This window comes from Anser anser, assembly GCF_964211835.1.
Source record: "Anser anser genome assembly, chromosome: 21".
NCBI lineage: Eukaryota > Metazoa > Chordata > Aves > Anseriformes > Anatidae > Anser > Anser anser.
In genome coordinates this window covers 11,554,589-11,579,148 of record NC_139742.1, presented here as the reverse complement: position 1 = coordinate 11,579,148, position 24,560 = coordinate 11,554,589, and positions in this window count along the sequence as shown.

Below are 24,560 nucleotides of genomic sequence, written 5' to 3'. Positions count from 1 at the left end.
GCCCGGGGGGTCCTGTGCGAGACGAGCTGCGAGGTCTGCCTGCCCCGGGCTGCTGCCCCCAGAGCAGGTGGCAAACAGCGTCGCCGCAGCACGGCTTTCCCTGCAGCCCCCTGCAGCAGGGGAGCAGCAAGGTTCAGGTGCCCGGTCCGCAACGATGCGGTGCTTATCAGCTCAGCAGTACTTGTGAGTAACGAGGCAAGCCAGAGAGATGCGCACTGCCTTTCGGCCCTGACAAATCTTTGACCCAGACGTTAATTTGCAACGCTGAATTCCAAGTATAAACTGTATAAAAGAGACTCGGTTTTGTTAATCTTAGGAATCCGGTTTTGCAGTGCAGTCCCCACGAACAGTAGCAGAAATTGCCCTGTTGCAAATGGTGAAAGGTTGCGAAAGATGTGGCAGGTAGCAAAGGTTCTGTAAAGCTTTTCTTTGGCTTATGTCTCCTTGGGGGTTGAAAATGTGGTTTTCTACTGTGACATTGTACACAGGGTGTGGAGCACAAGGAAATTTGTGAACTGCTTTCTGGAGAGCAAATGCCTTTCAGTTATGGCGTGTACAAACTTAGATGTCTTACGCACGATTTAGCAAAAATGCAGCACTTCACTAAATTGTCCTTGTGTTTGCTTCATCCCACTCGCTGCTTTCAAACACAGAAAGCACTCTTCTCCTTGTCAAAGATCCAAAGAAGACAAGCCTCAGAAGAGAGCATTCCTGCCCAGGGCTGGATCCAGAGCTCTGCACTTGACTCAGTTCATAACAAGTGTCCCTGAACCGGCTGTTTACAGGATGAATGAAATATTTTTCACCCTTTGTTTGCCTCAGTTCTTGGCACTTCTGCGAACTATGAAAAGCTGAAAAATCTGAAGCTTGCCAGGAACTGTTAATATGAAAAATTTATCTTTCCTCTGTAGTCTGGCAGTCACATCTCACGTCTCACATCTGATCTTGAGCAACACCTGAGCTTTTTCCTACAAAATGGTGCAGATCTGGGGCTCCACATACATCTTGTGCAGGTGCCCTCTCTCCTTCGTAACGTCAGAGCAGGAGGCACTGCAGCACAACTCAGTCGACTGCCTCCTCCACAAGCACGCAGCTTTTAAAACAAATCCTTGGCTGTTTTCGTCCTTCGAGACCATTTTCCAATGTGTCTCATCCACTGAAGCAATCGTGGGTATTTCAAATGTCTCTAAGCATCTGAAATAACTTTTCCGATTTCCTGCTGCCAGAGTTGGTTTTGGAAGCAAGCAGGGAAATTGCCCAGGTGTCGAGGTCCTGGGCAGGGCCCACTGGGCGCACCGAGGCACAGATGAAGCCACGCCACGTGGAGGTGTGGAGGAGGAGAGCCTCCCTCGGCCCCTGCCGGAGTCCAGCAGCTGTTGTACGTGCTGCCGGCACCCCCGCAGAGTTTGTCCCGTGCTGCAAAGTGCTCCCTCTTGACAATGCGGATTTCTTCCGAACGTTAGATGCTTTGGCTCTCTTCAGCCATGCTGAAGCTGCGCGCAGTTTCCCACAGAGTCCTGTACAAGCATGTACATTAAGCCAGAGGCCGGGCCCTGGCTTCCAGAAGTGCTGAGCACTCTCAACTCCCACGGCAGTCAGCGGGGGCTTCGTGCTCCCTGAAACCACAAGCCCCGGAGTGCCCGGGACCGGGAAGCACAGCCCGCCGTGCCCCCACTCCCCGTCACCGGAGCCAAACCCGCTGCCTTCCCAAGCACCGCAGACGCAAACTGGCCTTGTTCCACCGAGGTTGGCTGGAGCCCGCCAGCTCACACTGGCACTGTGATCCCACCCATCCTCTTGGCAAGGCCACTGGAGGGTTGTTTACACGGCTGGCCACTGTTTGGCCCATGCCAGTGCTTCAAATATATAAAATACTGCACGCAAGTTGAGATGGGATTGCTTGAATGGGGAGGGATTATCAGGAAGCCAGGCTGGGCAAGCAATTGCGTGATGCGCACGCCTTGTCCCATCCCCTGACACACCGTACCGGCCACCCCGCTCCATGCCCCGCGCAGACAGCCAGCAGCCCGGCAGGGCAACGAGCAGAGCGGCGCTGGGAGCAGCCAGCCTTGACAGGCTGTAACAGGAGCTGTGGACCCAGCTGCATGCGCTGTAAAACTCTCCTTGACACCACCACGGCCCGCTCTCTTGGAGCCCTGGAATGGTTTCAGCATTTCTCAGACAGTATCATATCAAGTTACTGCAAAGATTTTCAAAGAGGTGTTTGCTTCCCTAAATTTTCTTTGAGTTAATGCAAAGCGAAGGACCGAGATGGGGAGAAGACGGCGCCCTGCGAGTCTCGGGCCAGCCTCGGTGTCTTCCAGTCCCAGCCTCGTCTGCCAGGTGCCCACCTACAGGCAGGTACATGGAGGGGCCGGGTAAGGCCAGCACCTGAGCCGGCAGCCGGGCACTCGCAGCAATAGCTCTCTTCCCTATGAGCTGCTACGGGCACTTGTCTAGGAAGAAGGATCAGGCACCGAGGCTGACGTTCTGGCACCTCCCAGCAGCACTAAATAAAAGTCGGTGGCAAGACTAGAAGGGACTACTTTATTTACTTGTAAGTGCCTGAGACCAGAATACAATTTTGTGTTTCTTTCTCGGGTCAGAAATGTGTTTGTAGCTTGAAGCTAATTAAAATGCTAAATTACCTCCAGCAACTGCAGAGAAAAAGCAGAGGAAAATCATAATTTAATTACTTGTGAGAAATACTTTTAAGTCGCTTAGTTCATTTTGAGATAAACAAACGAAACCACTAAGATTTGACGCTTTGGTGGGTTTTCGGAACAGGAAGCAGTAACATTTCTGTCTGTAGGAACTTCCTCTGGTTCCCCTCTTGGCACTACGGGAACTTCAGGAAGCTGCCTGAAACAGGCACAAAACCTTTGTTGTGGCAAGGAGCCAGCCCCGTTCCGAGCTCTGCTGCACAAAGGCAACGCAGACGAACCCACCCAGAGCCCAGGTACGACGCTGATCCCAGACTGACCCCGGCCGCGCACGGAAAGGTGCTGAGCTCCACCTTCCCAGGCAGCCATCCGCAGGCAGACAGCACCTGTAGCAACGAGATGAAAGCTGAACTCGCTGGGAAATGAGCCCTCGGCAGCACACGTAAGGTCACATTAAAGTGTCCACCCCAAGCCTCGAACGCCCCTGCCTGAAGCTCCAGCCCCTGCCTTCACCACCCCGCGGGGCTCTGCAGACGCAGCTCAGCGCGTGCACAGCGCAGGGTCTCTGCGCGCTGATTTCCCCCTTCTTTTAAGCATCCCACTGCTTACGGCTGCTGCAAAGCTGCCTGCAAGTCAGTGAACGGCCCCTTATCACACAGAGCTTTACAGCGCCCTACAATCCCGCTGCACGGGGTGAGAGCTGCCTGAGCACGGCACCCGCGCTGCACAGAGGCAGGGCCGGCGCCCCGATGCCACGCGCTGTGCTCCCGGCGGGGCCCGATCCGGACCCCCCGGCCAGGGCCGTGTGGCTGGGCAATAGGGGGGGCGCTGGATGGACGCGAGTCACCACCGTGAAGTAGGTGTCCCGCCCAGACACGCTGTTAAAATACATCTTTCTCATTTGGAGAAGCAGATTTTGCCATCCTCCCCCACCCTTTTAAGCTCAGAAATGTTAACAAATGCTGCAGTTCAGAGGTATGAACAAGGCCGCCCTGATAATGTGTCTCTCTAGATTCCTGTCATGCTGCCCTGGTGATATTCGGCGTGATAATGAAGGCAGCAGGGAAGGAGGAACAGAGAAAATAGCAAACAACCTGGGAATAATGTGGAGTTGCCATGAAGAGTCACAGATTCGCTTACTGGAATTTACAGCAGTTTGATTTTTTCTCCGAAGTCCCGCTTGTTGTGGCAGAAGCGGGACGCAGCGGCAGAACCGCCCAGCAGGGCTCAGCACGGCAGGGGAGGCTCAGGTACGGACGGAAAGGTCTGGGCCAGGCATGTCTCAGCTCAGAGACGCTCCTCGCCTACATGGAGCAGGAGGAAGGAGAGGGTGCAAACAGCCCCAGGGCCGACGACCCCTCACGGCCTTGAGGCATTGCTGCTTAACCGGGGCTTATTTTAGCGCTGCAAGTGCACGAGTGACCTCTCCTCCCCGCCTGCACCCGGCTGCCAGGCACAGCGGAGATGTAGGGCCCGGAGAGCAGACTGAACCTCGTCGGTTCGCTGGGCTCCCAGAAGTGAGGAAGGGCCTTGTTCTAGTTTCTGCAGAGCTCTGTAGATATGGATTTATTTCCTTGTGAGATGATTTCTTTCATGTTGTCATTTGTTTTGTATCTTTCATACCAGACGCAATGTTTAATTTGCTGTAACTAAATATACTGAGATTTCAGTGACTTTTCTGTCAGTTCCCATAACTCATTTTGATGGGAGCCCATTGGATTTTAATGGAAACCTATTAGGTGAACATATTGCAATCATTAATGAACCTGATGTGTGATTATACAGGGAACCACCTAAAGGCAATTAAAACCTATCAAGACCACTAGAGAATAAAGAGAAAGGAAGTTAGTCTTGTTTAAGACAACTAGCGCAGACAATGATCTGAGAAGAAATTAAATAATCCTCGATGAACAAAAGTTGTGTAGGTGGCTACCTACACACGCAAGCAAGGGTTTCTTTTGAAAATCAACAATTACAGCAGTCGGTTTCTGTCCTGTCTGTTCTGTTCTACTCCATTCTACTCTATTGCAGGTGACATTCAGACAGAGAGGCTCAGCCTTTTCCTTCCTATTGCCTAACTCTGACGTTTTGCTTATCCTCCGGTTCTCTGTGTCTGGGGCAGAAGAGCACAGTGTCCTTCTGACACCTCTGTTCTTGTAGGCCCAGGCAGATGGAAGCAAAGGAGTGGTAAAGCCGCTTGTTTCAGAAGGATTTCCTGGGTGACATTACGCCTGGATGGCGCACGCATCATTTTCCCTGTGTACTCAGGGCAGTACAGAGCTTGCACGCAGCTAACAGGGAGCACAGAAATGGCAATAGCCCAAAGGAAGAATTCCAGGTGTGGCAGGGAGCAGAGCCGTGTCCCACCCTACATTTTCTTTTTGTCTTATGTTTCTGCCCCACTGAAAAGTTTCTTGGTGCCAGGGATTTATCCCCACGGCCACGAAGGGCTTGCTTCTCAAAGAGAAAGCTGCGGGCTCCGAAGGTGTCCCCAAATCCCTGAGAAATGCCCCAAAATCACAGGAAATCCTATTGCTTGCCAACCACTAGACAATTAGAGGGTCCCCCACTCGGCTGTCATTGACCTGCTCTGAGTGCCCCTGGTGCAGAAAGCAGGGAACGTAATTAGCTGGCGGGCGATGTCCACCGAATGTCATTCCTGAGCACGTTTGCCTCAGTCCCTATTCACCAGCCTCAACAGCAAGGCTGCCTCCCCATCCACTGGCAAAGGCTTTCGCCAAGATTTTAGAATTCAACAATGAAACAGGCCTGCAACTAAAACATTTATCTGGCAGTTTTCCCTCTTTAAGTCAAAGTGTTATGTTGGCACACTGCGCTGTGGGTGGCGATTTGCCAGAGAAAAGCATGTGTTGGAAAACCTTGCTCAATATTATAGCAATCTCGTGCTCGCAAGCCTCGTACGACGCGAGGAGGAGCCTGCCAGCAGGGCTCGCAGCCGGCCTCCCCTCTTCCCCAGGCAGGCACGGAGCAGAGCTCGACAGCAGCCCAGAGCAATGGGAAAACGAGGTGTTGCTGGCCGCAGCCTCGCGCGCTGCTCGTGGGGCTGAGGAGGAGTCGGAGGGGCGGGGGGCACGCGGGGACTGCCGTCAGCACGAGTCAGCTGGCCCGCGGGAGGAAGCTTTGCGGAGGGCAGCACAGAAAGACGGGGGGTGTATTTTAGAAACATTTCCCGCTGGGTGCTTAAGTTTCTCTGGGGCCAGCCCGAGTGTTTTTACACGGGGCAGATAATCTTCGCTGAAGCAGAAAGACTGCAGGGGCTTGCCTGTAGCACAGAAAAACGTCCTGAGGAGGCAGCGGTAACTTAATATGCAGGAGAGGCCTGGCCTCGGAAGCCGGTTGCATCATTCATTTAGCAACACTCAAGCCGTGGAGCAAGAGCCGGGCCTCCAAGTACGCGCTGGGCATTGTGCTACTGCCAAGTTCCTTCCGAGGGGAGCCAAGGCGTGAGCCAAGGCAGAAACAAGAGGACGAAATGGAGCGTTACAGAGCCGACCAAACCCAGGGCGCTCTTTCCCCTGTGCCCAGCCGACCAGGTGCCTGGCCAGGTACAGGACCAGCAGCAGACGCTGTGGGCCGCGGGGCCACCCCGCTGTCTGTGCCGGCACTGCCGGTCGGGTGCAGCAGGAGGGGAGCAGCCGAGGCTGATGCCACAGCTCAGCCCCGCGCCAGCGGAGCTGTTCCCCAGGCACACGCAGCCGAGCGCTCCGACGTGTCTCGCCGAGCACCTGGCTCAAGTTCAGCCTTTGGGGCCGTTTCTAAGAGGGAGGTCTCTGAGGTGCAGAAGCTCACTGCTGAAAGCAGGGCTCTAACCCAGCTTCTGAGGCATGTCCTGGGGGTCACTGGGTGAGACAGGGGCCTCTGCTTCATTAGGTGGTGAGAAGTGCAGCCTTGTCTTTGAGTTCTCAGTTGGGACTGGGATTTCTCATTGCACTTTACTCATGAAAGCAACATTCCTCTCAAACATTCATGCAGGCGCAGCACTACTGCAGGAGTTGCTTCGAATCACCTGGGTACGGAAGATACGGCGCAGATAAATGTTCACAGTTCTTGGTACAGACTCAAAATCGAGATGCAGCATTGCAAACTTGTTAGCGAAGCAAAGTTCCTAACAGTCATACAGCTACAGGAAATGAACAGTCCAACCTGCTACGGTTATCGCAAAGTGTGGTTAGAGCAAGAGCAATTTCATTTGTACTTAATGAGGTTTCCAAGTAAAGACATTCTGGGTTTTCTAGGATCTCATCTTGCTCTATTTAAAGCTACCAGAAGGGCAGATGTCACACAGGAAATAACACCGCTGGGCAGCTGAGCTCCTGCAGCAGCAGAGCCGCTGCGCTCCTGAGTTGCACAGAGCAAATACTGGAATCTAGCACACCTCAGTGGAAGTCAGCAGAAGAGCCCCCTTGTCAGGGCTGCCATGAGCGGTGCACTTGCTGCTCCAGCCATCCCACAGAGCCCCTCAGACTTACAGTGCTAGGAGGCAGCAGCCATCCCGGGCGAAAGGGTGAGGAAATAAACGTGTGGGGCCGCCGGTGCCCGGAATTACTGTGCAAAGAGGGGCACACTTCACTTCCCCCAAAAAACGTGTGAAGGGCCAGAGGGGGAAACCACGTGGCTGTGATTAATGCCCCAATCTTTTATTAATAAACCTTCATAATTCTATCTGCTCCACATCAGTGATGCCAGGAGCTGCTGTGCCCTCAGATCTCCCAACGCGTGCAGTTCTGTAAGTTTGCTTTGAAAAAAAAATACAGAGCCTACATTAATACATTAATATTGTGCACGTGCCATTAATGCAAGCCTTCCCTCAAAATGCTTCCCTCCTGGCAGAAGTGCATGCAAGGCATCTGCCTGAAAACCTCCTCAGGAGTCCTAGTCTGTTTCCTATTTACCCTCCATTCGAACTGAAGCAGGAGATTAGAAAAAAATCCCTTCCTTTTCTGCAGGTTGCTTGCTTTCTGTCTCTGCGGTGTGGCTGGCCTTGTCCCTGCTGCAGCTGAGCAGACCGTCCTGCTGCACACTCCAGTCTGGGATTTTTGACCTTTGGGAGAAAGCCCCAGTCCCACTAACGACAGGTTCTCCTTTCACAGATACTTCTTACATGGGGGACACCGCTCCATTCTTCCTCTTTCCCCAAACCACAAGCAGAAGCTTTAATTACCTTTTCTTACCTTTTAAGGTGTTTAACCCCCTTCTTACTGAGCTCCCTGGGCAAGCTCAGCAACTAATTGGCCTTTGATTTGTGCCTGATGTCTCCTGAGATGTGTGGTTTTGTGGACTTCCAGTGCCAGAGACCACGGGTTTAAAACGCACAGCAACATTTGAGGTGGGAGATGGGATCTGAAGTGTTTGCACATTTTTGTCTGTTTTATGTCCCTTTTCAGCCCAGCTTCCAGTGACGGAGGCCATGAGCAGCACTTGCAGGAGTGAACGGATAGCACGGAACCTGCGGTATAATTCTGTTTTCATCGTTCCAATCTAACATAGCTCAACGTTAATGTTGTCCTTCGATAGATTTATTTGCTATTTGGTGTTTGCATTCACTAAACCTAACAGAACCATTTCAGACCTGTCACAGTCACTCCAGGCTGTCACAAACCCTTCTCACACTGTGGATATCGAACCCGTGGTTTCTGTCCTCACCTAGACCAGTCCCACCCCGAGTCCCTGCCTTCCCAAGACACACAACTCTCCTGCACCAATATAATGCACGAATCATACCTGTATATCACATTAGCACTGTGATAGCCTATTTTCATCCTGATCCTCACACTTACTCCTGGCTCTAAATTGTTCTTTATAAAGAGGTCTGCAGGGACCTTGTTATTTTTATTGCTGTAATAAGGCAGCTCTACAGGAGAGAAGGGAAGTGTTTAGAAAGATAGCAAAGACCCCGAGGCTGCCTGAATGTCAGGGAGGGCCTGTTGCAGAGGCCAAGCAACTTGGGCTCTTGCCTTGGTGAGCACTAATCCCTTTGGCTTGTGAAACGGGCACCGGGCAGTAAAAAACAAAGGGTGACGCTGCCCGGCTCGAGGATTAACCTGCACCAGGATCCCTGACCAAGACAGGAGGCAGGGCAGAGCTGTAACACCTCCTTAGAGGGTGCTTCGGAGCGGTGGGTTTGGATTCCCTCTAATCCTGAGGGAACAGGCTCCTTCAGCAGCAATGATCTAACCCCTAGGGAACTGCTTAGCACGAGCAAATTAGCAGCAGCACATTTATGTATTTCAGGTAACTCAAAGCACAGGCTCAGCAGGCAGGTAACAGGCGAGGAGCGGCAGTACCCGAGCTGCGCGCGCTGCAGCACCAAGGCTCGGCAGCCCTGCTGCAGGGGGCACCGGGGCAACACGGGCACCGCAGAGCCGCCTGGGCACCCTCCTGCCCTGCCCGGCACCCAGCCCGGGGAGCGCTGGGGGCATTCCTAACACTTTGTGCATCCGTCAGCATGACCCTCCTGCACCTTTAAGTGACAGTTTCATCCTGGCTTTTCCCATGCAGCTCCTACCAGAGGTAAACAGGGCTGCTGAGCGTGTACATAGAGCCCTAGCTGAAGAGCCTGTGCAGCAAAGCCTCTGACCAGGCTTCTCTAACAGTGAAGGGGTTTCCTAGAAAGGCTTTGAAAGGAGCACACAACATGAGTCTTGCTCTTCACTGACTGTTTGGGGTCACCATTACCTTCAGGCTGAGGAGTTGGTGGCTGCAGCTACGTTCCCAGGACGGGGGCTGACTGAAGGCTGAGCAGACAGCAGCGCATCACCAGATTCACCTCTCAAGACTCAGCAGAACTGGTTTCCAGAAAGGGTAGGAAGAGAAGAGCCTTGGTGGACACAGGGAGACGAAGTAACAGACGGCCATGTAAGCAGTGCATGTCCACAGAGAGAACCAGCGCACTGGCTGAAATAGCTATTGATCCCATTAGTGCTACTGTCTAGTTTGAAAGCAAGTCCTTCAGCGTGCGTGACAGAAGGTCAGGGCCTGGGCTCAATTTCCAAATCACGCAGTAATAACAGAGAGAGAGAGCGCTGAAGGTAGCGCAAGTGTAAGGGACTTCCAGGATTGCAGCTGAAGCAAAAACAAACATTAAATAAATTGGGTGACAAGAGCTGTGCCCACCCTTGCTGCAGACACACTTGCTGAGCAGAGATGCTCAGAACGCTTTTGTTCAAATGTCAAAAACCAGAAAATGCTGTTTCATCAAGAACAAAAGTGCTCCCTGGGAACATGGGCAGTTCAGCAAAGCTTGAAACAAGAGCATTTCTGAACAATTTGTTCCTACATTCTGAAGTCTATATCCCCACATACTTTAATGTTATATATCATCCTGACACTTTGAAATTATTGCACTGAGATGCTTCTGTATTAGAGAAAGGTAATGTGTTGATAATGACGTTTTGCGTTTTTCGTCCCAACTGAAATACTTGAGACGTTTTGTCCAATGTAGTATTTCAACATTTTGATTTTTATTACAATTTAGGACAAAAAAAAAATCTAAAAGATCAGAATTTCTTGGGGGACCAATATTTTGTTTTCCAAACAGCCTTATTGCTGAGAAACTAAAAAGTTAGTGTCTTGGGAAGTGATTCGGTGCTGCAGCAGCATCTCAGACATGAGTACACTCTACTAATAGATGAGGCTGTTGTATGATGCTAATATGGAAACGAGAGCTCCAGCAAACTGTTCCTCTCCCTGGTGAACAGCTGAGCTCAGTAGCTCACAACTGTTTGCTTTATAAGCTCCCTTGTTGTTGCCATGAGGCCAAGCACACACATTTAGTTCCCTCAGCGTTCCTGCAAGACTTAATACTTATTCCAGGTTCCCTCTTGGCACAGAGAATTTGCTGGTTTGATCCAAAAGTGAAAGCAGCTTTTCTCGTCTCAATCCCATTGCTTTCAGCAAGTGGCAACTCGTTTTTCTGAGTGTGCTGGGATCGAAAGAAAGAGCTCTCGACAGCATACCTGTGACACCCGTAACCGCTTGGCCTGGAAGATTTGCAGCAAGCCATCCTGCCACCATTATCTCAGAGCTCATTTTAAGATCTTACAAGGCAGTGACTGATCTGCCCATTGCAACGGGTTTGACTAATATTTCATTACCTATCCCGACTGAAAATGTTGTTTGATTTAGGTTCAAAGAGCTCATTATATAGGGTTTTTTTTTTTCTCAGACAGGAAAAAAATCAAGTGCAGAGTAAAAAAGTATCAAATGCTAAGCTAATTACATTTTGCCAAGGTTTGGTTGGTATATGACTGTATCCGAGATTTTGCTCATTACCAGTTGTATAATATAATTTCTACTGCACAGTTAATTAGTACCCAAAAAGTAACCAAAGGAATTTATACAAGCCTGGTTGGAGGACACGAAATAAATCACTGAGGAATAGGTCTGGGGAAAGTCCCCAGTGAGGCCATTTTCACTACTGAAGCAAAACACTCCGCGGTTTAACTTCCGAACCAGACAGATGCTTGGGAAGAAGCTCAGAAGCTCCTCAAGGACTGCCTCTGTGCCCTAGTCAGACAGCCAAACTCCATCTCCTTCCACAAGCCGTGTGCCTTATCTAGTTGATGTCAGCAGATTGCAGCGGGACCCGGCTCGTGCTTTCCGTTGGCTTGGCAGAAGCCCCAAGCGACATCCAGCCTGAGCGCGGCTCCTTTCATCGCCGCGCGTCGCTCCCAAGCCTGCTCCGCTTGTGATGGCTCATTCCGAACATCTGAAGCTGACAGAGAAGTATCACTTAAGCACTAACACAGACACCTCTGCCTTCCACCACCACAGTATTCGCCCTGACACAGTGGAAAATGTCATCGATCCTTTGAAGCCACGAGCGCTGTGACAGGCCAGCTGACAGATCGGCTCCCTCACGGCTAGCCAGGCTCCCCCAGGGTCCGCACGGCCACGCGAATTGCCTTCCCAGCTGCGCAGTGCGACTGGGAAACTACCGTCGCCCTCCTGAAAGGCTTCATTTTGGCCAGAGCTGCTCACCGCTGCAGGGCCGGGACATACTGAAAAGCTGTTGCTTCCATTTTGAGGCAGAAGTATACGCATCAGATGGGATTTACTGCCTATGTGGGCTTGGTTTGCTCTCCAAGTCAGCTGAGCTATTCCGAACTTGGGGTTGAACGTGGAAGGAATAGCTCTTTGTTTATTCCTTCTAAACCAGCTCATTCGCTCCTACTTTCTGCCCTTTTCCATTCAGACGCTTTTGGCCTTTGAAACATTTCCAGTTGTTTTCCCCCCAACCCAAGGAGAGAATAAAATTTACTACGTACATGTGTGTACTCTCTGTGAGGCTCTTCCAGCAGCTCAGCAAGAAATACAGCCCACGGGGATGTATTAAAACCAATGACCATCCCAGACTGTTTAAAGGGAAGTCAGATACCAGTAACCAAATACATTGCCATAAAATGTATTGCTCTGTCTGGATCTGTGTTTGCCATCATTTTAAAGCCTAGAAGTGGTCTCCAATTTGCCTGTATTGGAATTCTTCATTATTCCCCACTCCTCCCAAATCCGATGTGATCTGCAAACTAGGAAATCTTGCTTTCTATGTCCTCAGCCAAGTCTTTCATACACTGTAACTATCAGAAAGACCAGGATCCGCCAGTGCAGTCTCCTACAGTACACGCTCCTTTATTAACTTGTCTTTCATCTTGAAAGGCTTCTATTTATGCCTCCTTTCCCCACTCTGCTCCTGTCCTCTGGCCAATTTTCAATCAGTGAGCCAATTCTTCCCCTTTCCAACTCCCCACCTTTAGACATTAACCTCCGACGTGGGACCCTGTCAAACACCGTCTGAAGATCCAAGCCTCTCCTGACTGCTGCTTAGCCTCTTGTCTATGCTGACAGGAGTGTATGTTCTAAAAAAAGAAATTTCCAAAAGTTAGCGAGGCAGAAAAGGTCCTTTCCGGAAACCACACTGGCTATCTTTGGTCAAGCTGTGCGTTTCTCAACAGGCCACCTTTCATCTATTAAAACATTTTCTAAGACTCGTCTTCACCTGAAGAGAAACGAACTTCCCTGCAAGACCCTGGTGCACATCTGGGTTGTTCCTTAAATAATGGTGGGAGGCTGTCCGCCTTCCACCTTTGAGGAATCTCCTGCAAAACACTTCAGCTCTGTGAAGTGCCTGTGAAAACCTTTCCAATTTAGACCCACAGTTCCTTTAACCTCTCTAATAAGAGAGCCATAGAGTAGGGGGTTTGGTACCAACCATCCACTTCACACCCTCGCTCCCTGAAAGCTTCATTTTCTGTGCTCTCTTTTCCTTTGAGGAATAAAGTCTGGTTTCCACCTTTCTACTTACAACTTTGGTCCAGGCGGCTCCTCTCTGACTCAGGTGTATTCTCTCTGCCAGTAGCCAAGCCTGACATTTCTACTTTCCCCTTTATGCTTCTCTACTCCACAACCAATAGATTAAAACAAAATTAGCTTCCATCTTTGCCTCCAGCCCTTTCCTTCCTGCTGACATGCAGACTCCGCCAGCTTGTTCTCACCCTGCTCAGCTCCGATGCCAAAATGTCCCCAATTACCAAAGAATCCCATATATCCTGCTCTGTGTGTGATCACTCCTGCACCATTATCTTGCCGCTCAATTCATAGCCTCTGCCTGGAAGCCGCAGTAAACCTGTCTCAATGTGCCACTTTACATCCACATTGAGTCTCCTTGGTCTCCAGAGGAGTGTCTCAGCTCACAGTCACCTTCCTGCTATGCCATTTACAGAGATATGTGTGTGCACAAACAGCTTCCTTCCTTGCATGCCAGATGAGATGAATATCTTATGTTGCTTACACAGACTCATAAACAGGTATTTTCCCATGCCACCGTGTTGCTTTGCATAATTAGAAAGAGCTGACTTAAACACATTCAAATGATTGCATGGGCTAGTTACAGTACGCTGTGTGGAGCTGTTGTAATTTTTATCCTCCATATATCCAAACTGTCCTGGACAAAAATGCTATGTCTGTGAAATGGAAAGGAGCAAGATCAAAACTTATCTGGTGTTCTTGGGTTTGGGTCATTACTGGGGCTTGGTGGGAAGGGATGAAAAGATCAGCCCCAAATTATTTATCTGTTCAGCACAGACTGAATTACTCCCAGCTTCAGTTCATCCGAAATGTATCGATGTAGGAAGAAATTAAAATTACTCTGCTCTATCTGCCCTACTCCAACACGCTTCACACTAGGTAAGGCAAGCCTGCTCTTCACTTCTCCTTGAGCAGCTTCATCGTCCTGGTGTTAAGGCACCCAAGGCAGTGACTGCTCTTCACCAGAAGCCTTTCCAATCTCCTGGATACAGAGGGGTGAGGCAGCAATTCTTCTGGCAGCTGGAGGAGCAGAGGACTGAGAACCAAGCTGACCTCTCGTCATGGCACTGCCCAGGCAGACGCACCAGCCGACGAACCTCCACACGGCGGTCTACCGTGAGCAGCAGCGAGGTCAAGAGGAAAGAGCAGCTCCTGCAGGGCCTCCCAGCCCAGCTGCACCCACCCGGCCAGGCGTGCCTACGGGAGGGTTCCTTCTGCACGGGAACCAGTCGGCCGGGCCTGTCGCAGGTGCTCGCTCGGCCTCTCATGGCCTGGCCGAGACCGCGGCACGTTAGTCCAGCAGAGGTGGCAGGGGATGCCGGAAAGCCGGCCGGGCACGGCAGGGTGCTGCGCGGGCAGCTCACCGCAGCCTCACCCGTCGTGTCCAGCTGCAGGCCCCTGGCACAACGAGCTCGTCCTTGGCACTGCGCTTCCCTCCTGCTGCACCCGAAGAGCGCCAAGGTCACATTCGCCGAGCCACGGGCTGCGGAGAAGCTTTGTTTGTTTCAGACAAGCCAGGGGGAGCAGACGAGAGAGAGTCAGTCAGTGTTATCACAACTAATGCAGCTCATTAGAATTGTTTTAAACTCTGAAAGCAAATGAATATCTAATGAGATTTCCCCCCAGGTGTAATTAGCAATAAGCTTTACATTGCTCTAAAAATACCCTCCAATTTTTTGAAAAACTAAATGCAGATAACTGGAAGCTCTAGTTGCACTTAATGAACTGAACAAAGCACATTGAAAACTAAGAATATTTTAATTGTGTTTATTTAGCCTTCAGCAAAGGATCTAAGACATTTTCATAATCATCAAATTAATTCCAAAATGCTTCTTTGTAAGTTGTCCAGCTAGCAATGTCGATGTTGATCACATACAGTGGACTATTTCCTGATCGGACAGTCAATTTACTGAACAATGCATTATTCAAGGACCTGAAGCCATCTCTGCACCAATCTTTCCCTCCTCTTCCTTCCTCCCACAGGCTGTTTAGCATACAGAAGAGTTTATCCGCTCACGAAGAAACACTGCATTTCTGGTTAGTGAAAATAAACACCATTAGATATCTTCTTCCTTCCATATTTGCCCCAAAAAGAATGGTGAGAAAAACACTCGTTTTCTTCACAGTTCTCCAAAATTACTAAAGTGGGTATCGCCTTTCACATTCACTTCAAATCAGTTGATAAGTTGGCTTCCTATCACCGAGCACCCCCAATGACTGACTTATTTTGGCAACGACCAGACCGAGCTGTCTAAAACTCTGACCTTTGAAAGGAAAGAAGCTACAGCTCGACACCTGTATCATCTTTCCCTGGAAGAGCTTAGGGTTCGGACCTGGTTTTGATTAATTCAGCAAAATGTCAGCAAGACACTGTGTCAGAGTTTCTCTGTGTCTGGTGATGGCTGCGGCACCGGGAGATGGAGCCCAGCCCCGCATGCGAGCAGGACACGAGACGGGAGCATGGCAACTCTCCCTCCTGCTCCTGCCGGCCGTGTTTCACGAGCAGCCCCCGGAGCCCACGCTCGGGCCAGAGAGCAGCCTCGCTGCGTTTCTTCACAGGGCTCCAGGTAGTCAGATCCCATTGATGTCCTTTGCGTCTCTGCGCCTAGCTCGCTGGCTTCCTCTGAAGCATTGCAAAGGAGAGTTAATTAATTCTGACCACTCCTAATAGTCTTCTAGGTCGCAAATTGGTGATTCAGCTTCATTAATTTGATTTCTAACATTTCATCCTTTGCACTCTCTGCCCGATTAGCTTCCTGAAATTTAGTTGCAGTAAATGGGATGAGCAAGGCAGAAACTTCCAAAGAGATTTTCCTCATTGGCATTTGGAGGACAAGGCACGGCGCAAACCCCTGGACTGGCAGCTGGGGTGATGTCACCTCCTTTTTGTGAACTTCTTTTCGCGACAGGCTGCAGTTGGGTCCCTTGCAAAGGAACCATCGCTTGGCCCTTTGCATTCCTAAATCCGGAAAAGCTCCAATGCAAACTGCACCAGAGTAAGACCAGCGCAGGAGGAAAACCAGATGACAGAACTGAACAAAGAACTCATTTTTCTGATAGCATTTTAAAATAAAAGCTGGCATTAATTTGTAGGCGTATGTAAGCAGAGGCCACGTTTACTGCAAAGTGCTCTATTCTCTATACATGCGATGTCAGAAAAACAAAGCAAACCGTGTCAGCTGCACTGTAGGGGAGCAAGGCTCTGAGTCGCTGAACGCTGCTCCTTGGTCTTACATCACTTCTAGACGGGTCATTGTTATAAGACCCCCTAAAAAAGTGACTTGCAGGTGGAGGAAATTAATTCATTATTATATACTTGGGATCTGCGTGGGGTTTAAAAACTAACTGATTTTTTTGAAGTGATCCAAAGACCATCACGGCTCCTTCTCTGGTTTTCAGATGACAAGATTGTAACTGGACGTGTTCATATTTGTCTCTCTGTAAGTTTTTACTCTATTCCACTAAACAGCATATTTACCCTTCTTCCAGTGAGGGACTGAGCCCAGTTCTTTCCCAGTAGGACCTAATCCTTTTTCCCATTAAATAAAAGCTTCAGTATACTTCTACGTGCCCACTAATCAACGATGTACTCACAAAACACATTCCAGCTGGGGAAGGAAGAGAACGGGAATAACATCAGTCATATTCAAAAAGCAGCATCTAATCCTGTGATGCTGAAAGTTTCATGAGGAGGTCTGAGGAAAACTAGAAAATGTTCTGTGGGCCCAGAAAATTTTACCTTTTGCCTCCACACGGATCACTGAGGAACATCTACTACCAGAACTAACCCCCAAATCATTGTGAACCTCAGCTGAAGCCATGGCTTTTCCGTGGGCCTGACTCAGAGAGGTGCGTGTGGTTTTGCCACAAAACCACAAGGCGATGCAAGTCTGGGGATACTCAGCCAAACCCCGCTTTGTCACAGCAGCGAGATGTGAAAGCGGCTGGTCCCACCTGGCTTGTGGTTTCACTGCAACATCACACAGCTCCAGCGACAAAAGGAAACAGATTTCTGAGGCCAAAGGAAGTCTTGGGGCAAAGACATTTTCTAGGAGATGAGGTGAAACGTGCAGATGTACACCCAGAGCAGCACAACCTGAGAGAGAAAACAAACCCACAGCTGTGGCTGGCAAATAAACCTGCTCTCGGCAGCGCAGCCTTTCACATCACGGGAGCCAATGAACAAGTGCTCGAGTGTTCTCACTGCTCAGACATGTGCAACCTGGACCCTTCGCCGGGCTTATTGTTCCCTTGCAAAAGGCCCATTTAGAGCAAGCCCAGCAAGCCTGAGAGGGGACGAAGGACAATGGCAATCTCTCCCATTCAGCAGCAGAGGCCTAGGAAATATTTGCTACTCCAGGAGAGCAGCAGAGGCGCCTTTTCAAAGCTCCCTTTGCTGGGAGCTGAGTGACAGCTGAATCACAGTGCTGCTTTCCAAGAGCCAGACCTCAGTAGCACTGCCAAGAGTGGCCCGTTGTATTCAGAGCCCCGACACAGCTGCAGTTACTGGGAGGTCCTGCCATTGTCCTCCCCCAGCAGAAAGATGTTTCTGTCCCCCCTTCATAGACCTCCATCGCTGCCCAGTACAGGCAGGCTGAATGAAAATGTCAGCAGCGAGCATCGAGCAGATGTGAAGGGACCGTGCTCTCTGACCTGGATTCACCCATCACGTGGGCCGGCGCTGCTGGATGGAGAATGGCTTTGAGACAACCTCAGGGGGATGGGGCGCTGCCGCGTGAAACGGCGCGAATGTGGGGCACGAACCTGACCAGCGCAGGAACGGTGCTTCGAGGGAGGCGGAGAGGAAAGTCCTCCAGGGGACGTCCAGGAAGAGCTCAGCGCCGCGAGAGCCGAGCAGGATTCGTGCACTCAGCAGGTACTGGGAACTCTTCCCCCGCAGTCCCACCCTGCATTTCCACACAGCGCGCACTGCTCCCAAACAATGAGTACCCTGGGTTTGAAGGGAGGCTGTAAGCTCCAAATCCAAGTTTTGCAAAAGTAAAACTGATAAAAAGTGGAAGTTTTAAAGAGCATTAATAAAACAATATGTCCAGGAAGTGAAGTTGACAGCCTGTGGTGTCATTCTGTCTGCGGAACAGTAAAATGAAATTTATTCAAAACAAAACAAAAAAAAAGTGAAAATAACTAGTATAGTTTCACAGTCCAAAATAAATAAGATGCAGGAAAAAACAACAGAACTGAGTAAACTAAGAAAAAAATGTCATGAATGTTCAAAACAAATTTCAAGCGAATGCTGTCCCCATTATGTTTGCGAGACTTCTGCAGTGAGTGCTAGAGCTGCAGCTCATTAGCCAAGTGCTAATGGGTGGCATCCTCGATATTCGTCGGAGGTACCCAAGCACCCGACCGCGCGCCGCCCACAGTCCCCGCTGGGTGCAAGGTGTCGGCGTCTGGAGAAAGGACGGAGCAGCAGGACTGGTAGCTGGGCAAGGAAAGGGAAGGAAAAGGAAAATACTTGGGAGGTCTGTCAACGGGGCAAGCAGTGTGGTCCAGGGGGATTTTGCTTCGTTTGGGAAACAACAGGACACTTACGGAAGGGGCTGCGCTCCTGGGGATAGTACAGGAGAGCAGCTGCCTCGCGCTGTCAGCCAGATCAGAGAGAGCTCCGCATCCAAGGGCTGGATGCGAGCCAGGTGTACTAACTGACTACAGAGATACCTAAGATACGGGGATGGTAACCTCTCACCAGGTTTGAAATGCAGATGAGGGTCTGCAGAAAGGGCAGCAACACAAATATCTCGGAGCTGAGAAAAGCCAACTTTGAAGAGAAACGAGACAAAGCTGAAGGAAATTGGCAGGGATTCAATAAGGCCTGAGAAATGCACAATGGAAAGGGTTTAATGCAGTCAGAAAGTAATTACGTTAAGATAATTCTACTCCACCACGTTTTTTTGCATCATCAGAATTTTTTTCATGTTCTTTCTCAACCATTGGCGGAAGCCAACAGTCTCACAAGGAAAAAGTCCTGACAGAAACCTCGCGTGCCGAGGTACTAAAGACGCAGGACCCACGAAGAGACTCCTCTCAGCCACGGCAGCACGGGAGGAAGGCAGCGCCGGCAGAGCGGTGCGAGGGCAGGAGCCCCGGGGCGGCAGGACGCAGCGCGGCAGCTCGCTCAGGTGTGCCGGCAGGAGGAATAGCCACTGCTCTCAAAGAGCTCCCGGGCGGAAGGTCAGCGCCGTGAGTGACAGAAGCAAACTAGAGGGATGGAGCAACTTCTTCCCCACGCTTCAAACCAAGCGAAGTGCCAGTACAGACAGCACAATGGGGCCATTGAAACCGGAGAGTGATAATGGGAGAGGAGGCGGCACCATACAGCTTAAAACCAAAGCAGATTCTTCCCAGAATTCACTCCCAGAGGCATTGCAGACTGAAGGGAAAAACAAGAGGGTAAAAATAGATTCAACTCTGATCCACAGTAATTGCACAACAGGGATAATAGGGATCTCAGAGGTGGAGATAATAAAGTGGCTGAGTTTTAAAAGTTAAAACTGTAAGCACCAAGAATTAAAGCAGAAGTTGACGAATCTGGAAACTACTTCCTAAAACGCTGCCTCAACTCTGGGCTGGCCAGGACCTTTCTCAGAGCCCCAGGCCGGGTCCTCCAAGGACTCCTGCTGCCTCTACAACCAGGGCCCCCCGCTAGGAGAGTGGGGTGCATGCAGCCCGCGCTGCCACTAAGCCCCCAGGAGAGGGAAAACGTTGTGCTCCTGACCCTGACTGCAAACAGAGCAGAAATGAAGCCTCCACCTCCCTCTTCTCGCCATCTGCTTATCTGTCCTGACGAACTGCAGGGCTCACCAGCCCAGCAGGATTTTTCCATCTCTCAGTTCTAGGGAGAGCTCGCACCGAACAAACGACCTGGGCGCTAACTTAAAAAGCTCGCTCTTCCCGTGTACCTCTCTCTGTTCTGTCTGCCTCAGAAGGCAAGGTAATGCTGACTAATGCAGGACAAATAAAATGAGAGACCTGAATCTTAAAATACTACCGTGAGAATTACTTCCAAGTGTCTGTTCCCTGAATGCATCAGGCAGACTGAGCAGGAGGCTCGATGGATGAGCAGGAGCTGCCCGTGCGGGGGCTGCCCCCCAGGCCGCGGCATGGGCGCGGGGTTATGGGCACTGTCCCCCAGCTGGGGACGTCTGCCCAGCACCACCCCAGGCCCCAGCAGCGCGTCCAGGGCAGCTCCTTGTCCTGCTTTCTTCTCCCACCTCTCCCCCAAACACTGCTGGTGCCTCCCGCCCCCCAGCGAGGACAGCTCAGTGCCACAGCCCCCGGGCAGGAGCGAAGCACAGCTCATTTCATCTGCGCGCACAAGCTCATAGGAACGGGGCAATCGCCACAGGCACTGGTGATTTCACATGCTAAAAAATAATGACTCTTCCTCCTCCCCAAAGCAACCAAGGGATAAAGAAGAGACACTTTGATTTCTCCCCCATTGCTTTCCTTTCTCTGAGCCAGTAGGCTGCGTTCATGTCATGTTTCAAAAGTTCTTACACAACCACAAAGATTAGAAATGTATTTTCTAAAATGAGAGCTTAAATTGCACAAATACCCATTTCTTTCAACATCTGGAAGAAAAGCCCCACAAAATACCATAGGACTTAGTCACGTTACCAACAGGACACCAGCGAGCTCTCTTCCAGGAATCCCAGCCTGGTTTGGGTGCCTGATTCCCAAGAGCAGTCCTGCCTCGGGAACAACTCGGGAAAGGCAGCGAGCAATCCTCCCTCCGCCTCTGCCCCAGGCCTTGAAGAAGCGCGTCCTTCCGCGGCTGGCAGCCCTGCACATCTCTCAGACCAGATTCCGACTGCTACACGCAGTTGTACCGACTGGCCGTGCCTTCCGTACAAAACAGCCCCCAGCGTGTGACCACACCACGCTTCAGGAAGTTTGGAAAACTGCTTTCCATCGTCACTCCTCCTCTTGCCAGGGAAAAAAGAAAAGAAAAAGTTGAGTTTTCCCTCCTAACAGAAGCATTAACTACTACTTTCACATAGCAAAGCCAAGCAAAAGAAACGTAACGCCCACTAAGGGCACAGCTTCAGGGCTGGGAAGCCGCGGGAGCCGTTGCTGGAGGTTATCGCCAGAGCCCCGGGCATCACAGAGACTCGAAGTCCCCGGGCTGCCAGCAAGCACAACTTTCTGCTGAGTGTGGAGCACTGGGTCTCTCACCACGTCACGCTAAATTTATATGTACCTCGGAGTAGAGATGTATGTCATTTCTCTGTGATTAACACATTTCTGATGGGATCCAGACAAGTCTGAGGGGGCGACGGGGTTTGGGGGGAAATGAGGTGGTTTTGATTCAGACCCTGGCTTCCATCAAAGCGCTGTGGTCTGCTTAGAATGTCTGTGGACATCATTTTACAGCAATTTAACGCACCCACTCACACACAAAAAATCCCCGGGGGTTGTAAACCCTGATTTGCAGCTGGACCCAAACAAGAAACTTGTGCAAACAGCACGCCAGGATGCGGCGGCGGCCCTGCCAAACTGCTGCGGCTGGACAAGCGAGCGGCGGGCAGAGGTGCCGTGGGAGCCGCAGGCTCCACCACCTCGCCTCCGGCTTTGCCCGTACTGTCCTGGGGAGCTGCAGGCAGCTCCTGAGTGACCCCTTCCTACTGCCGGGGCGAGCCCAAGGCGTGCTGGCAGCAGCACTAACCCCGACCAGCCCTGCCCTGCGGCCGTCTGGTGGGCTCCCGGCACTAGGTGGTCTGGCTGGAGGCACAGACAGTCATAAAGGCAGCAAAATGCGTGCGCAGGCACATGGGTTTTTTCATGTCCACCAGATTATAACTAAAAATATTTCAACAGCTGTTTCTTTTTGCTGCAGGGGAAGGCAAGGAAAAGGAAGCACATGGTCCAAGTTGCTATCTCAAGGATATTTGCCTTGACGTTGCTGCTAAAAAGAGCAGACGTTAACTATTTTGTCAAAAACCTATGTCCTGCTGCGGACTGAAGAGCAGCGAGTTCCCCCTCCCAGCAGCAAACAATCCTCAGGCAGCCAGCTCACAACAGAGACCTTGCGGGCGCCCAAATCGCCTTCCCACTGCCCGGTGTAACGGGGCAGTTAGCGGTTCATGGCCCCGGCAGGCTCTTTTCTCATCCTCCGAAGCACAACTGCTGCTGAAGAGCCATGACCAGGAGGGAGGGCCCAGAGGCCCCCGGAGGTGCTGCGATGCGGTGCCCCTCGTACCGCGGCCGTGGCTCCCCGCAGCACAGGCTGCTGGCACGAGCGGGCGCTGACATCTCCGTGCCCTTTGGGCCTCTGCACTCACTCCGCAGAGCCCATGCTGCCTCGGATCAGAGGACAGGTATTTCTCTTTCAGGAGGTTTTACGAGAGCTTTAGGACTATCTCCTGAAAGCAAACCCTTGGCCTTGCTGCTTGCTTTAGGCTCCGCTGCAGCTACCCTGGAGGAAACGCTTCCTTCATGCTGATTCCTGGTGGGATGCCTGATCTGGCAAGGCAGCATCCCCTGTATTTTAACTGTCTAGTAAATATTTCAGATGCTTCTGGCTCACAGTTCATGCATTAGAAACAGTCTTGTCCCAGGATAACAAGCTACCCCTGCCTATAAAGAGCAGCGGTTTGTGCCTTTCTATCCAAGCACATGAGAGAACAGTAGCAGTGTCACCATCCTTAGCTAATTTGGCACTTCAAGCAAGAACAGGGCTTTTATCTCTTCCTTTTCATTATAACATGGTGAGACAAACATTAGATATCAATAAGTAACTAAGCTGGCTACAGAGGACAAACAAATAATTGCAGACGGTCGCTTGGTAAGTGATGAGCCTTTTGGGGCTCGATCACCACCTGTAGGCAAGCTTTGATTCATACATGAGATCATGGAAGAGAAAGTCAGGCACAAAGCAGACGCACCGAGAGCAGCACATCATTTCTTCTGGTATCTGGGACAGCAAACACAAGCAAGCACGACTCCTGTAAAACCCATGGGGGGAAAGAGGCAGAGGGAGTTGCGCCAATGCTCTTCTACTTACCTGCATTCCTATCGGTTCTTTGCTCCTCCCTGTTCCCACCCGAGTACCGACGCTCTGTCATGGGACGATCCTCTGAAAGCAACGGCTGCCCCGAGTGAGGGACCTCGTGCAGCCTGCCCTGCTGCGTCCTCACTGCCGCGCACACCCGGGCACCCGCCACGGCACCCACCTGGGGAGCATTCTGCGGGCAGGACACCAACACAGAAGCTTTACGCTCATTCTTAAAGCCAGGTCAAAACAGAGAAAAACAACTGGGACCATAACCATGTGCTGAGTATGTACAGCCCAGAGAATTTGGTTCGGCTTCAGGAAAATGCAGCCGGGCTGAGACACTGCTAAGGCTGGGAAGAAAACCTCTCTTCCTCGGCCCTTGCACCGCAGGCCTGTGTTATGAAGCTGGCTCCTATTTCTAGAGCGTTTTCGACACAAATGCTTCCGAACTGCAGGCTGGTACCCGTCAGCCTGGGACCTCCTTGGTGTGACAGCTTGCTTCACCTGTAAGCAAGGCTCAAACGTCAAGCGGCCGCGGGCAGCGTCGCGGGGAGCGGCACCCAGCGCAGCGGGCGATGGAGGCCGGGAGCGCTGTGCGGCGGGCGCTGCCCTGCCTGCCTCTGCTGGGGGCAACGGGAGGGGGCTTCGGGACCACCGCCCTTAGCAGGGGCTTCCTGGGGCCTCATTAGCAAACGCAGTAGCCGCTAGATGGCAAACTCACAGCCAAAACCGAATACCGTTGACCGTAAGGGACTCCCCAAATGCTGCGAAATCGAGGGTGCGAAAAGCCAACGTGGTTTAAGAAGCGACAGACACAGCTCGCTCCCGCACTGAGCTCAGCTTTTCGTCTGTTGCTGTCCCACCGCCACCCTGCTCGCAGGGAGCAATAAGGGGTGTGCTTCCACCAGCAGTAAACCACCCCCTGGGTTTATACGGGCACTTCCAAACGTCCCGGGCACAGTTATGGCAGGAGGGACAAAACCAAATTCCTGCACATCTACTAAAAATTTTATTGCTTAAGCCAGAAAAGACTGCAGCCTGCAAATAACGTGGCTAAGGGAGCCCGGATTGCAGATGATGTATTATTCATTGTCAGCATTGTAAGCCTCCAGCCAATCTAGCTTTTGCAGTGGGGGCTGCAGGAAAGGTGGGGCCACTATGTAAATCAGGAGTATCTTGCAAATGACTCTTACATATTAGCTGCATGTCTATGAAAAGAAATGAATTGCACGGTAGCCAAAGCTCTACAAAAGCAATCATCTTTGTCTCGCCAAGTGGCCATTTGTATTTTATGTCAGCTTGTTATTATCCCGAATCAGTTCTTGAGCAAAGATCAAAGCTAGCCTGGGTAAAGCAGCCCGCACGCCTTACATGCTGATAATTTTTCCGAGTAGGAGTCCTTTCCAGCAGCTGGAGTCCCAGCAATGGGCATTGTTACATGCATGTGCTCTGAAAAAATCTGGGTCACACCAAGCCAAAATTTCAGCAAAGATGCTGAGGTAGCTCCCTGCCTCCGCACCCAGAGAGCCTGAGCGTCCAACGTTGCCGTGCGTCTGTAG